The sequence below is a fragment of the Piliocolobus tephrosceles genome, chromosome 3 (assembly GCF_002776525.5).
Source record: "Piliocolobus tephrosceles isolate RC106 chromosome 3, ASM277652v3, whole genome shotgun sequence".
NCBI lineage: Eukaryota > Metazoa > Chordata > Mammalia > Primates > Cercopithecidae > Piliocolobus > Piliocolobus tephrosceles.
This window is the reverse complement of record NC_045436.1, coordinates 112,427,023-112,442,644: the sequence shown is the minus strand read 5'-3', so window position 1 is coordinate 112,442,644 and position 15,622 is coordinate 112,427,023. Positions and strand designations below refer to the sequence as shown.

General features: G+C 41.2%; 1 protein-coding gene across 1 annotated transcript in view; it reads left to right on the top strand.

Moving 5' to 3' along the window:
* Positions 1 to 15,622, top strand: part of SEPTIN11 (septin 11) — a 90,784-nt gene that overhangs the window by 26,094 nt on the left and 49,068 nt on the right. The gene's annotated exons all lie outside the window — the stretch shown is intronic.

Genomic DNA, 15,622 nt, shown 5'->3' with positions numbered 1-15,622 from the left:
AACGTATTCTTCTGGTTGAAGTACCTGAAGATCCAACCTCACATAGACATGTGGTTGGAAAAGGAGGAACTTATATACCCTAAAAGGTTCTTAGGGAGGCCCCAAGGATTCTCTTACCAAATTTTGAGAACCACTTTCTTTAAAGCAACTCTTCTACCCTCTGTATCTTCTACCTTCAGTCTTCTCTGAGGAGGAGTTCTGAATTTCCTACAGATAACTTGGAGAAGGAAGTAAGCACTTTTGTTATTTTGAAGTTAGGACTCTCAGTGACTGTGTCCTGATAGTAGTGTATAAGGTAACACTATAAAGAAAAACAAGAAAAGGGTTTAAGGCAAATTCAGGATAGTGTTTACCTCCGGTACAGAGGGAGAGTGATGCCATCTCACAGGGTATCCCGGGGCTTCAAAACTTTTGTTAATGTGTTGCTCTTTGGGCTGGGTGTTGGGTATGTGAGTGTTTGTTCTATTTTCTTTACATGGCAGGGACATGTTGTAAAAAATTATGAGGTATCCACTTACATACTTAAAGAAACCTCTAGTTTTTAGTACTTGAGGAAACAGTGAATACAATATTTTGTATTCAACATTTTCTGCTTTTTTTGGCTTGTATCTCTTGCATCTTTCTAGGTCCAGTTTTTTAAAATACCCCTTTTGATAACTGGCTCACTCATCAGAATTATTTTTCACTTCCTATACTTCTGTTAACATAAGATCTAAGGTTTGTGATTCCCTAAATGCTGTATGAATACACAGAACAGGAGACTCGCAAGCTCAACTATGGGAGTAGAGTGATGAGATTTCTTGGTGGCTGAATGTCTGACTGTCAGAGGACAATGGCTTTCAACCGTTCTAAACCTTCTAAGTCACATTGATCCTGGCCCTTAAGGACTCATTAGTTGTTCTGGTTTCCACTAGATAATAGGCTGATTTTGCGGTATCTAAACAATCATAAAGTTGCACTTCTTGGAAAGGGTAACCCGCTATTTGACTTACGTTGGGAGCCATCCCACTATTGTATCTTCTTGTTTGGTGTCAGCATTTTAGACTTTTGTTTTGATGACCCAATACCTCTAGTGAGGTTTTATTTGAAGTCTGATACCCACTCTGACGTAGGCTCTGGCAACCTTTAATCTTTTACCCCATTGCAAATGTTAGAATCCCATAATTTAACAACTAGAGTTTGTTTTTGTACCTTTCCTCAGTGACCCTTCTCTACCCACCTATGTTACAGATGATGACACTGAAAACCAGAGAAGTGGTGGTCCCAGTCACTTATAGCCAACCTAGCTGAAATAGGATTGGAAGCCCTGATGGATGTTTAGCTATGGAATATAATGGTTAAAGTAGTTTTTTATGTGTATTTGCTTATTTGCTTTAAGGTAGATAAGCCCAGCTACACAATATAATATGGAATGAGGTAGATAAAGAAAAGTATAGTGTTCTAAAGAAAGCATTTTTGGTGAAAAAAATTTCACATTTTGCAAATCTCTTTAAAGTCTGACTTAATGGACAGCTGGGTCATCAGAGCTGTGTTTCATTCACTCTGATGCAACGTATTCTTCTGGTTGAAGTACCTGAAGATCCAACCTCACATAGATAGGTGGTTGGAAAAGGAGGAACTTATATACCCTAAAAGGTTCTTAGGGAGGCCCCAAGGATTCTCCTACCAAATTTTGAGAACCACTTTCTTTAAAGCAACTCTTCTACCCTCTGTATCTTCTACCTTCAGTAGAACCACAAGCTTGAGAGAGAGAGAGAGAATATGGCAGTAAATAATATGTGACTTTGAATTTTTTAAAGTGATTTAGAATGCTCTGCCCTTTGTTACACTTACAAAAATATTACTGATTAAGTAGATGACATCTGAATATGGTTTCCAAGGGCCTGAGTAAACTATTTGTAATTACCTCATGGATTGTTAGGAAATCAACAAAACAGGTATTTTATGTTGCTGCCATGGTGGCTAGTGGTTGAAAATTTGTTCCAAATTGCAAGTTGCAGAGAAGTGCATGTAATGGAATGTGAGTGTAATTAAAATGCCTTCAGAAATGGGAGTCTAAGTAAATACTGTATTTATTAAGTGAAATAGCATAAGTGAAATTGCCAACTAATGCCTAGCTCAGGGTAGGCTTTAGAATAATGAATATTAGTTTTCCTGAGAGTAAAAATATTGCTAGTTTTTAAAGACTTATTTTTAAATATAAGCTCAGAAGTGGATAATGGAGTTTCATCAGTAAATCAATATTTTTTTCATTAGTCTAATTTTAATGTCCGGGTAATGAGCATTTTTAGCCTTTCTAAAAAAGATGAAGGAGTGAATCTGGGGATGTCCTCTTATCCCAAAAGGTTCATCTTTTTTTTTCTTTTTAGGATGATTAAGTTGATAAAATGGCTTACCAGTTCCTTGCACGCACTAGGTAGAGATACAGAAAAGACTTCTTCTCTAGTCCGTACTACTGAAAAGTTATTTGTTTGTTTTTGGTAATACAAGCATATGTGTGTTTGCTCCTCAGTAGTCTATAAGAAGCTATGGAGGAAGTGGTGGGAATATCTGATATGTTAGTCATGTAGTTTTAATCAGTCAGGACTGCTAACTGCACCCTTTCTTGTTTTTCTTTGCATCTTCTATGTAATCGTTGGTTGAGTTTTCTCTGCAACTGATTCTTACAGCTTTGCCAGAGAAAAGTAAGAAAGGAGACTTGATAATCCTTGCTCTTAGAAGAGTGTGAGAGAGAGTAAGAGTGATTGCCGTAGGCTGCCTAACCTTAACCTGCACTCTCTGGGTTAGACTTACTTTGCTTCTTTCTTGAGAGAAATACAAGAAATTCACTCCAGCAGTTGGTGGTGGAGGTCTCTTCTTGGATTCTTTCTTCTCTTGTTTCCTACTGTTCCCACTTCCCATAGCTCCCACGTTGATTTCCTCGTGTGCTCTTACTCGGTGGAATAGGGCCTGTGCACCATGCCAACCTACCTCTCCAGCGATTTCTCACCTTGGAAGTTGGTGACTTCTGTAGTGTGATGTGCTTGGACAGGCCACACGTGTCCCTTAATGGCCAACACACACTTCACTCTCTGGTTTATAAAAGGTTGACCAGAAGTAACTTTTCTAGGCTCCCTGGCTCTACTAATGTAGTGGCCTGGGCTTTGGAGGCAGCCTGCTTGGATTTGACTCCTGGCCCTACCACTTACTTGCTGCATGACCCCAAGCAGCTTAATCTCTTAGAGCTTCACTGACTTCCAGCGTAAAATAGGAATAATAAAGGTGCACACCTCAGAGGCGATTGTGAGACGTAAATGAGACCCATGTAAACTACTCAGCATAGTGCCTGCCATGTATGTATAAAATAAGAGCTTTATATTTGTGCACTTTGGCAGAATAGTTTATTTCCTGAGAGCAAACACTCCCACCAAGTTTGACCTCTTCACTACCGTGTCTCTCCCTCCCGGCAGTTGCTTGTGGCTACGTGTTGGGAAGGGTTCATACTGAAGCATGTGGCTGGAGCATTGACATCCTTTTCTCCGTTTTCCAAGGGCCCTCTTAAACTTCACTTCCTCCATCAAATATACCATGGGCATTTCAGCCCATAATGAATGCTCCCTCCCATGAATTCTCTATCACTACACTGCTGCTCCATGGTGGTTGTTTTTGGTTGGGGAAGTCAGGTTGTATAGACTTTGTGAGAAATAAGTTGCTGCATTCATTCATCCTAAACGTTTGGCCCTGGTTACTTGTGATGTTGTACATCACACGTAAGATGAATAAGACAGGGTTCCTGTCCTCAAAAAATGTACATTCTTTTGGGGGCCTGACCAAGTGGAAAACTAAGTGTACTGCTAGATGCCAGATGGACCAAGGACCCAAATACAGTGGACCTTTATAAAATAAAAAGTAATGGTGTCTAATTCAAGGAACCAGGGAAGGCTTAGTGAAGAAAGTGGCATTTTGCCTGGAATTTTGAGGATGAGTAGGATATGACAAGTGGAGTTGAAGGTGGAGGCATGCTCTGTGCAGAGGTTGCTGTGCTTTGAAGAGTCAGTTGTCCAGTTTAGGGTATGGGCGGTGGTGGACTTGGAATCTGGCAAAACTGGTTTGAATGCTGGTTCTGCCATGAATTGAACTTTAGTTTCCTCCTCTGTAAAATGGAGCCAGTGGTATCTACTTCACAAATTGTAAGGATTAAATGCGAAGGTTTTTAAAAGGGCAAACAAAGGGCCAGGCATGTGGCTCACATCTGTAATCCCAGCACTTTGGGAGGTCGAGGCAGGCAGATCACCTGAAGTCAGGAGTTCAAGACCAGCCTGGCCAACATGGCGAAACCCCATCTCTATTAAGAAATACAAAAATTAGTTGAGCGTGGTGGTGGGCGCCTGTAATCCCAGCTACTTGGGAGGTTGCGGCTGGAGAATTGCTTAAACCCGGGAGAAAGAGGTTGCAGTGAGCCAAGATTGTGCCACTGCACTCCAGCCTGGGAGACAGACAGAAACTCCATCTCAAAAAAAACCAAAAAAAAAAGTGGGGGCAAACAAGCACCCGATAAACATTATTTTCCTGATGGCTGCAGTGGAAGGAGGAACATATTGAGAAGCTTGAAGGGTAGACCAAGCATGGTGGCCTTCAAGTGCCTTGTTTGTTTTTGCTAAACCATACTTAGTATTGTGGTCTTTTCATAAATGTTTGATAAAATTGTTTTTTGATTGATTTATTAAGCGAAATGGCAGACCCCTCTTTTTTTGTTCTGTGGATAAAAAAGTGGTAGAGCCTGTTGCCTTTTTTTCTTTCTCTGGGTATTTTAACCTTAATCACATAGGTACTCCCAGCAACTTTAAACTGATATTTTCAAAAGATAGTGATTTACTTTTCCACCTTGATCCCAGAATGTGAGGTGAGGTATGAGGTGCATTTATTGGTGCTCTGTTCTCCATGGGGACTAAAGCTTCACATGTTTATGTGTCCAAATACATCTGGTTTTACAGTGATTGTTTCTTGGGTGTTCATGCATGTGACTTGTGGCTGTCACACTGTTTTCTGAATGATTAATATCTGGGCTAAAGGGTGGATAGGAAGTGGGAACTGAGAAGGAATTGTGGGGGATTGCTGCCAAGCCTTGTATCCTTATATTGGTGGCTGCAGCTGCCACATTGCACTAAACCCACTCCCAGTAATAAGCAACCTAAGTGTGTACATTTGGTGCAATTGTGGCAAAAGAGGTTTAACTCTGTGTAGCCATGATTACAGTGAGATACATGGTCTGACCCTCTCTATGTGGGAAGGGATTTGAGGCTTGGATTTTTCTCAAATTCAAGTGGGAAAGTAGTTCTTGTTTTTGCCAGGGTAATCATCAATTATTTCCCTTAGCTTGCCATTCATTTTATCTATGTGAATAATATTATTCAAATAGACCGTTAGGCTTTGGGAGTGTTTAATGGCGGCCACCTGGATCAGTGCCTAAGACTTTTGCTAATTCTGGTTTGCCTTTCACCCTGAGTCTCATTTAACTTTTTCAGTTTTTCCTTCCTACAGATCGTATGGATTACAGCAAGGATCTCTTGCCAAGCTATAATCTTTCAAGTTTTGATTTTAGCTTAATGCTTCCCTGTAATCTTGCTATCAAGACTGTCAGAAACATATTCCCATTCACATATCCCATAACTCTTAATCTGTTAATCTAGGAGCATTGATGTGGAATTGGACCCCATCTTGGTGAGAAGTCTGAGCTGCTGACCCAAACCTTTTGTGCTTTGTGGTAACAACATGAGTAAAAATATAACCTGCGCTCTTGCACGTATTTTATCATTTCTTTTTGAGAGCTGATGGGATTTATAACAGATCATTGTGTGCAGTCGCGTTTTTGCAGTGTTCTACTTGGGCCCTACTTGATTATTCAGACATATCAACATAATGATAATGATAATGAAAATGCCTTTTTAAGAGACAATTTTAGTGGACAATGGAGGGGGTGGAGAGGACTGTGGGAACATTCTTGTAAGCTGCAGCATGTGAAAAGGTTTGTTTTGCATTAGCTGGTCAAGACAAGAAAGCCAGCATATAAAATCATCTATCAATAGGAGAACTTTGAGAAAAGAGGAAAATTGTAATACAGCCTCTTGGGTCTGCTTTCCTAAGCACAACAGTATGTGTGAGAAAAACTCTAAACCAACTTTCTCTTACACCTAGATGGATGCTTCCACAATGTGCAGTTAACTTTCTGTAAGGCAGGAAGTTGTCTCTGCTAGTGGGAGTATTTATTTATTTATTAGGGGTTAATAGGTCCTATTTTTTGAGAAGGAGAACAGAGTAAGGAAGGAGTAAGAAAGCTTTAGCTTGATTAGAATGGCTGAAATTGTAGCTGTAACAAATAGAGTCTGTTTATTAACTTCTTTGCAAGATATGCTTTTTTTTTTTTTAATGCTCTGAAGGAAGTTTGCATCAAATAGCTTACTATTTGGATGGTTGCCCCAGCTGGTAATCTGGGTTAAAACCTTGGCTGAGGCAATGCTATACTCATGATCCCTTGGTCTGCTGGTCTGGTGGGAAGATATGTTTTTAAGTACACTAGGGAGTGGGAAACAGAGAAGTCTTTCATGACGTGGCTGCTCAGTGATTGTTTCTAGATCTCTCCCCCAAGTGACACTGGAAATGCTCCCCATTTAAGGACTATTTCTAGTAAACTGTCAAAGAATCAGTTTTAAAGTCTTGCATCCTCTATTCTTAGTTTTCCTTTAGTTTTTCTAGTTCATTGATTTCCATGCCCTTTGGGCCTCTTTCCTTTTCCTGCTGCCTTCCTTGATAGATTCTACTTGTTTCTCTCCCTCCATCTCCATTCCTTTTCTGCAACTATTCAAATCTTTTTTTTTTTTTTTTTTTTTTAAATTGAGATGGAGTCTTGCTGTCGCCCAGGCTGGAGTGCAGTGGTGCGATCTCGGCTCACTGTAACCTCTTTCTCCTGGGTTGAAGCGATTCTGCCACCTCAGCCTCCTCATTAACTGGGATTACAGGCAGGTGCCACCACGCCTGGCTAATTTTTGTATTTTTAGTAGAGACAGGGTTTCGCCATGTTGGCCAGGCTGGTCTCGAACTCCTGGCCTCTAGTGATTGCCTGCCTCAGCCTCCCAAAGTGTTGGATTACAGGCATAAGCCACCACTCCCAGCCCAGATCTTATTTCATTTTACCATGACCTAGGGCGAAACTGACCTGCTTTAAGAAAGTTTTACATTTTTGCTCTGGTCCACATTCATCTCCATTGTCTAACCCTGTAATCTTTGTACTATATTTCATCATGAAACATTTCAAAATCATCTTCCGTTTTGCCTCAATAACTTATCTCCCTAATAAGACTCAAATTCCTTAAGAAACTTTTGCATTTCCTAGAATTCTTGTTACAAACACAGCACCTAAATATTTGCAGTTTACTTTCGTTATTGGAAGGCTTCCTCCAAAGGCAAAGGGACTCTAGCTAGTCTAGTGGTTAGCTGCCCTTATCAGATTCAGTGTAAAAGGTTTGCCTTGGTAGCCTGAGAAGGATCTAGTTTACTATGCTATTACTAATATCTATTTTTTTTCTCCTGGAGACAGTTGTGCTTTTTTTTTTTTTTGAGCTGGGGAAATGCCAATATTCATTATTATGTCTTACCCTAAAGTTACACAGGAGAAATAGGGATGTTGACATAATGTATACTTTGGTAGGCAGAATCCTAAAATGGCCTCAAGATCCCAGCCCCTGGTGTATACACTCGGCATAATCCCCAGAACTTGTGAATATCACTCCCACAGGTAGGTTATGTTATGGCACAGCTGTCGTTTAGAAATGGAGATTGACCTGGGTGGACCTTACCTCATTAAACAGTCCCTTAAAAGGGACCAGACTGTTCCTGAAGAAGGATATTTGAAATGTGAGAGGGACACAAGGGAGATTTTTCATTGCTAACTTTGAAGACAGAGGTGGCCTCGTGGCTTGGAATCATCAGAGACTTTTTGGAACTGAGCACAGCCTCTGACAGTGAGTAAGGAGAGAAGGCCCTCAGTCCTACAGCTGCAAGGAATTGAATCTGCACACATCTGGAATGAGCTTGGAAGAGGGTATTTCCTCAGAGCCTTAAGAGGACAACCTCCTTAGCTTGGCCCACACTTTGACTTCAGCCTTGTGATAACCCAGGCAGAAAGCCCAGCTACACCATGCCCAGACTTGTGACCTATGAAACTGACTGCTAATAAATGGATGTCGTTTCAAGACACTAAATTTGTGATAATTTGTTATATGTATATAGAAAACTAGCACATGCCCCACATTTATGTAAACAACCTCTGTTCCATCCTGATAGTGTTCATCCAGGGCTGAGATTAAGACACGGTAGAACTCTTAGAGGCCAGGCGCGGTGGCTCATGCCCATAATCCCGGCACTTTGGGAGGCCAAGGCAGGCAGATCACAAGGTCAAGAGTTCAAAACCAGCCTGGCCAACGTGGTGAAACCCTGTCTCTACTAAAAATACAAAAATTAGCTGGATGTGGTATCAGGTGCCTGTAATCCCAGTTACTCAGAGGCTGAGGCAGGAGAATCGCTTGAACCCTAGAGGCGAAGGTTGCAGTGAGCCGAGATCACGCTATTGTACTCTAGCCTGGGCGACAGAGCAATACTCCGTTTCAGGAAAAAAAAAAAAAAAAGAACTCTTAGGAAGACTTGAGGATTTTGGCCATAATTGTTTAGTGATGTTTGTAGAGCAAGACCAGATGTTAATTGGTATGTCTATTTCCTCAATATGTATCATAGTTTTGGTCATTTTTGGTATAATTCCTCAATTTTCAGGTGCTGGAAATGTGTCACTGGACTCATGTTCTAGGTCAGCCTGGAATTAGGAACTGAACATGCTTTGGGAGGAGAAAGCAGTCAGGTTGTGACTGGGGCAAACAGCCCTGGTGCTTTTGTTCATGACTTGCTTTGGAACTGTATTGGATTTTTTTCTCTTTTTTTTCTTCTCCCACAGAGACTGCCATCACATGGCCATTACTGTAACTGAAAATCCCCTGCCTTTTCAGAAAGGCACAGAAATACATGGTATCTTTCAGAAAGGAAGTGGCTAATTTATATCCGGTGATAATGGTGGCATCGGGAAGGAAGCGTCCCATCCATATTTCATTATTTGCTGATGAATGCATTCAGTGAATAGAAATAGATGAACTAAGCCACAATATTTCTCAAACAGGAAATACTGAGGAATGGATGTGTGAATATGAGTAGCACAGGACATAAAAAGTTGAGAAAAAAACTTCCAACTGCTTTGAGCCTCTTAATTCTCTTTGACCTCCTATTTGTCACTGTTTTGAAGATATTCCACAGGATAAAGACAGGGCAGGAGGGACAAAATTGACCCAAATAAACAACAGTGAGACAAGTGGGTGGTTTTATACTCTGCAAGAGACATGATATGTCTTAAATGGAACCGGGTTATTTGGGACCCCTTGGACAGCAAGAAGGTTTTGAAATGGTTTGTGACCTCTCCCCCACTTCCCTGTTTGCTTTGTTCATTAGTGTTCCTAGGTGGCTGCTGGGTGAAGGGCTTCTCATCATCTCCGATGTGGGCCAGTGCGAGAGAGGAGCTGCAGCATCTGTTTCTAATCGGGTCATGCCTTTCTAAGTACTTTTTGCCTGTTTGTCACATTGTTTCCCTCCCACCCTGTCTTCCTTGGAGTACTGCAGAATCTGTAAGCGTCCCTGGAATGCACACGTGGACCTTGTCATTCCCAAACAGACTTTCTGCTGGTCAGCACTTTGTAACGTTCGGCTGTTACAGGCATTAGTCACTTGGGCTCATAGAGAGACTGTGGTCTTTGGAAACTCAAGAATATGTCTTTTTTGTTGTTAATTGTTGGCATCCAGTTAGATTTAACTTCTCAAGAGTTTACACAGACTTTTAGAAAAACGTTCTGTCGCTAAGAAAACAGTGCTCTTGCTTTGTACAGTTTTTGTATTTTCACACTTGGTGGTGGTTTGCTGAAATGCTGTTTTGCTAGTGATTCCCCTCCTCCCCCTATCTGGGGTTGTAAGCGGCCTCTGGGGCTCTGTTCACTTCAGATACCTGTTTCTGGGGACAGCTTTTCAACAGAATTTTTCCTAACAGGCATATGAGAAATTTAATTTCTGATGGAATGAAGGTGAAACTCTAGTCCCAGGCAAACCCGCCAGATCTCAGAGGAAATGTGGGCAGTTACCATTTTATCTGAAGGTAGGATGTAGAGACAGAAAAGGGGCTGCAGGTCCAGGTGGAAGAACGAGAACGAATGCAGCAGGTATGTCCAGGCCTGTTAGATTTGGCTTCATCCACAACCAGTGTGAGCTCTTATCTGCAAAGCAGGCCTAAGTGTAATGGAAAGAAGGTGGGCCAGGCACCAGGGTCCTGGGTTCTCCCATGCCTCACTCTGTCTCCACCTGCCCCATGCATAAAGAACACCAGTCAAGTAGCCATTGTACCTGTTTCCTTATCTGAAAATGAGAAGGTTGGAGAGGATGACTTCTGTTGAAACAACAATGCACATACAAATTTTGGTGAAGTCGAATGAGGGCAGCGTTAAGAGAAATATCAAAGTCAGTCATTGGATTTCAGGGCTTAGGGATGGAAACCAACTGGTAGTAGAGTGGTTGTAGTTATGTCCAAAGGCCAGAGTGGGAAAAATATGACCAAAAAGGGTACGGTGGGTGTTATGTTAACAGTAAATGTTAGAGGTATACATCTGGGCACAGAGGAGAAAAGCTAACATGGTACTGATGACTTCAAGTCTTTACTGTCCAATTCAGAGGATAGGGGAGGGTTTAAGCTGATTAACCAGTGGACTTTTTTCTCCTGCAAGAGGGTGGAGATCTATAACTGCAGATTTTATCAGATACATGCTAATACGTGTTATTCTGGGGGGACTTTCTGATACTTTGAAGTAGATGTTGCTGCTATTTGGTGTGAAAAAAATAGGAGGACTTGTTTGAATGGAGAATGGGGACAGGCTGAGTTCCACCGAGATGTTGGCTTAGAGATGCCTGGGCTGTGCTGTACAGCAGGAAGCCCAGCAGAGGCGAGTGGGCTGTGGGTCATGACAAGGGAGTTGTTAACTTATGGTTGGCTACTAAAGTCATGGACAAGGATGCAATCACTCAAGAAAAGTGTGTAAAATGAGCTGATGAAAGAGAAGTATGTTAATTAATTCCTACAGCAGCCCTGTGAGAGAATGTATCTTAAAGCCGACAAAACTGAGGCAAAGTTAAATACCCTAGGTCACACAGCTAAACTATGACAGAGATGCTCTCGTCTTGACTTCACATGTCTGGCACCTTCCACTACACTTTTCCACTTTTCTGATTCCTCCTGTCACTTTCAACATGACTTAGTTCTACTATTAGAAAAATTAAGTTCTCCTATTTTACCCTCTTAACCTACCTATTAGCTACAATAAATACTGCGGGTTTACCTCCTCAAAAAAAGATATTTGGTGTTATTGATGTTCCTGGATTTTAAATTCTTATATATTTTCTATTACAAAAGTACAATTTTTTTTCTTTTGTAATAATTCAAATGTCACAGAAACAAAACAATTAAAAGGTAACATTTTCCTAAACTCTTACCGGCCCCAAAGAAAACCCCCACACGGCATTAATTTTGTAAGGCTCTGGAAAAGCAAACTGTGTTCCTCTACTGGGAGTCTTTTGGAGAAAGTTACTTAGGGATAGCACTTGGAATTGGGACAATTATTCAGTATTAATCAAGTGCTTTTTTGGTTATATGGTATGTTTTCCAGGGTGGCTCCCTGGGTTTGGCATTCCGAGCTCATCTACCTGGCTTTGTGACCTCGGGGCTGTCCCCTGCATGCTCCTGCTTAGTCTTAGCTTCCAGCTGCGCTGCACTGAGAAGTTGTTCTTTCCTTGTATTACCATATGGTTTTTCTCTTAAAAGTTCCCCACTGCCGCCTGGCGCTCTCTGTTCTGCTGCTTGTGTGAGACAATTTCCTTGGGGGTTTTCTTGGCTCTAGGCTTGGGATTTCATGGTATAGATGACAAGCAGAGTAGCAAATGTTGTTCAAGTCATCTTTAAAGAATGCAGTTCTCATTGGTAATGAGATGGTCCAGACATTTTATATTATGAAAGTTACCCCAGCAATGCTTAGCTTTGAAAGCATCCTGATGCTGGCTTCATAGCTGTGGTTTGAGTCGAAACTTTGCATTCCATTGTTTTCCCTTTTGCATGAGAATTAAGGGCGTTTCCCATCTTCCCACTAATTTTCTTTTCTTTAAAAGAGAATATGAAACCAATTCAATACTTTCTAGAATGCAGTCAGGTAGCAGTGTGTATCTACAGAAGTGATTAATCAGGGTGCTTGAGTAAAACTTACTTTGTGGACAGTTCGTGACTCCAGAATTTCTCCAGATCCTGGGAAGTGGCTGGTGGTCAATCAAAGATTTTGTGTGCGAGACAGCATGTTCTTTTCTTTACCTCTCTTCGGCTCAGAGGCATCTGTGCTACTGAAATAGGACCTCAGAAAAAGACATGACCTAAGATGAAGGGGTACCTCTTCTCTTTTCCAATTAGGTATTCTGTAAGGAGAAAAGATAGAGCTCAAAGGAGTGTACCGCACATGTCTCCTCTGCCCTCTGCTGCCCCATGATTTCATCTCAGCTCTCTTTAAAATTGGACATCTGTTCCCTTGAAACCTGAGTCCTGATATTTCTACCTTCTCCCATCAGGCAGTGCTGCTCAGAAAGACTGTTTTCATCTGAATATATGAAACCTGCACATCAGCTGTACACAGGGGCCACCTATTAAATTAATATTCGACAGTGCTTTGGACTAATACCCATTTTTACATACTATAGGCTGGTGAATTCACTCAGAGATTGAGTAGTTAATCACATGAGTTATAAGTCGCACAGCATCCTGTCCTTTGGATAGCTTTATGGTTATGTGTTTGTGACTATTTGATTGACATCTGTGTGCCCCGTTACACTGTTTGCTCCATAAGTTGGGGATGCTTGTTTTTTCATCATGGTATCCTTAGCATTTAATGTAGTATTCTAATTGGTACTCAATAAATATTTGCTGATGAATGAAAGCATGTATAAAGATTTACTTTTCTTTTTGAGAACAGATGACTAACTTATACAGAGAAGTTATTTCCTAGGTTTTTCGTTTTTTTTTTTTTTTATTTTTGAGACAAAGTATATCACTCTGTCACCCAGGCTGGAGTACAGTGGCACAATCCTGGCTCATTGCAGCCTCTAACTCCTGAGCTCAAGCGATCCTCCTGTCTCAGCCTCCCAAGTAGCTGGGATTACACGTGTGAGCCATTGTACCCAGCCCTAGGTTTTGTTTTGAGGATATAAATCCACTTTTCAAAAATCTTGTGGATGACTGGAGATATAGCCAAACAAAAAGAAATTGCTTTTAAGCAGGGCATTTGTAAAAAGTGGGTACATAACTTTCTTAGCTAATTCATACGTATTGTAGTTAAGCAGAAATGAAAAGTTGAGGTAGAAAACACAGAGGTTATGCACACAGATTTCCATTTGGTTTGGAGTTTCCCAGCATAATTGATAGAAACTCCCTTTCATGGGTCAATTAAAACTTGAGCCATTTTGATCTGGCCAGAGCAAATATGCTACGAGGAATTTTTCATCCTGTGTTGGCTTTCCTTAAGCAAAATGACAGAATTGGATTTATGCATCTCCAACATCCAGATTCAAGAAGCCTTAGAATTAGAAAAAACAAAGTACCAGAGACTTTGTTTAGAGGTCATTTGGTTAAATCTCCTCACTTTACAGAGGAGGAAACATAAGCCCAAGGATTAAGTGACTTGGATCAGCATACTTTATTTATCCGTAATCTGAGGCGTTGAGAAAAATGTAATCACCATGTCTTATTAATAAAAATCTCCAGCTCTCCACCTGAATACATAAATGTTCTCTCTTAAATTAAAAAAAATAAATTTTAAAGAGAAAAATATTTCTAAACTTAAATTGTAATACCTGATTTTAAAGGTAAAAATTAAATATTGCTTTCAAATGGAAATGTAATTTTAATTTGTTTGGATTAAACAATTCAAATATCACCTTGGTAACATGCTTTCTTGCTTCCACCTGCTGATAAGGATCAGAGGCTATGGGCTACCTAACCACATCTACCAAAACACTTCAGTTTTAAAAGTAAAGAAAAAGGGTATCACTTCAGTTTGAGTATGGTGAATAAAATCCATCTGGGCACACCGAGCTTGTTAATTTCAGTAGACCCAGGGCTGGATTAAAATATAGTCATGTACTACTTTACAAATGCTCAGTCAATAATGGACCGCATATACGGTCCTAGGGTGGGGTGGTTTACAATCTTACGGAATTGTGGTTCCGTAAGATTGTAAAACTGCACTTTTACTGTACCATTTCTGTGTTTAGATATGTTTAGATATACAAATATTTACCATTGTGTTACAGTTGCCTACAGTATTCAGTACAGTAATATACTGTACAGGTTTATAGCCAAGGAGCAATAGGCTATGCCATATATCCTAAGTGTGTAGTAGGCTATACCATCTCGGTTTGTGTAAGCGTGTCCAGAGTTTGTTCCTGGTAGTGGGTTTGTGGTCTTGCTGACTTCAAGAATGAAGCCGCGGACCTTCATGGTGAGTGTTACAGCTCTTAAAGGTGGCAGTGAGCAGCAGCAAGATTTATTGTGAAGAGCAAAAGAACAAAGCTTCCACAGCATGGAAGGGAACCTTAGCAGGTTGCCGCTGCTGGCTTGGGTGGCCAGCTTTTATTCCCTTATTTGTCCCCACCATGTTCCGTTTCTGTTGTATCAGAGTGCCCTTTTTTCACCCCTCCCCGTGATTGGCTACTTTTAGACTCCTTCTGATTGGTATGTTTTACAGAGCACTGATTGGTGCATTTTACAATCTTCTTGCTACAGAGCACTGATTGGTACATTTTTACAGAGCACTGATTGGTGCATTTTATAATCCTCTTGTTACAGAGCACTGATTGGTGCATTTTTACAGAGCACTGATTGATGCATTTTATAATCCTGCTGTTAGCTACAGAGCACTGACTGGTGTGTTTTTACAGAGCGCTGATTGGTACATTTTACAATTCACTTGCTAGCTATAGAGTACTGATTGGTGTGTTTTACAATCCTCTTGTAAGACGGAAAAGTTCTCCAAGTCCCCTCTTGACCCAGGAAGTCCAGCTGGCTTCACCTCTCACAAGTACACTCTAGGATGGCGTCGCCAACCCCCGGGCTGCTGACTGAGACCAGTCCGTGGCCTGTCTGGAACCAGGCTGCCCAGCAGGAGGCGAGTGATGGGCTACTCAGTATTACCGCTTGAGTTCTGCCTCCTTCAGATCAGCTTCAGGCGTTAGATTGTCATAGCAGCCTGAGCCCTGTGGTGAACTGCGCATGGGAGAGATCTAGGTTGTGCGTTCCTTATGAGAATCTAATGCCTAAAGATCTGAGGTGGGGTGGTTTCATCCCCAAACCAACCCTGTCTGTGGAAAAATGGTCTTCCACAAACTAGTCCCTGGTGCCACAAAGGTTGGTGACTGCTGCTCTAGGATGTTCACACAAGAACAGAATCACCTACTGGCATGTTTCTCAGAATGTTTC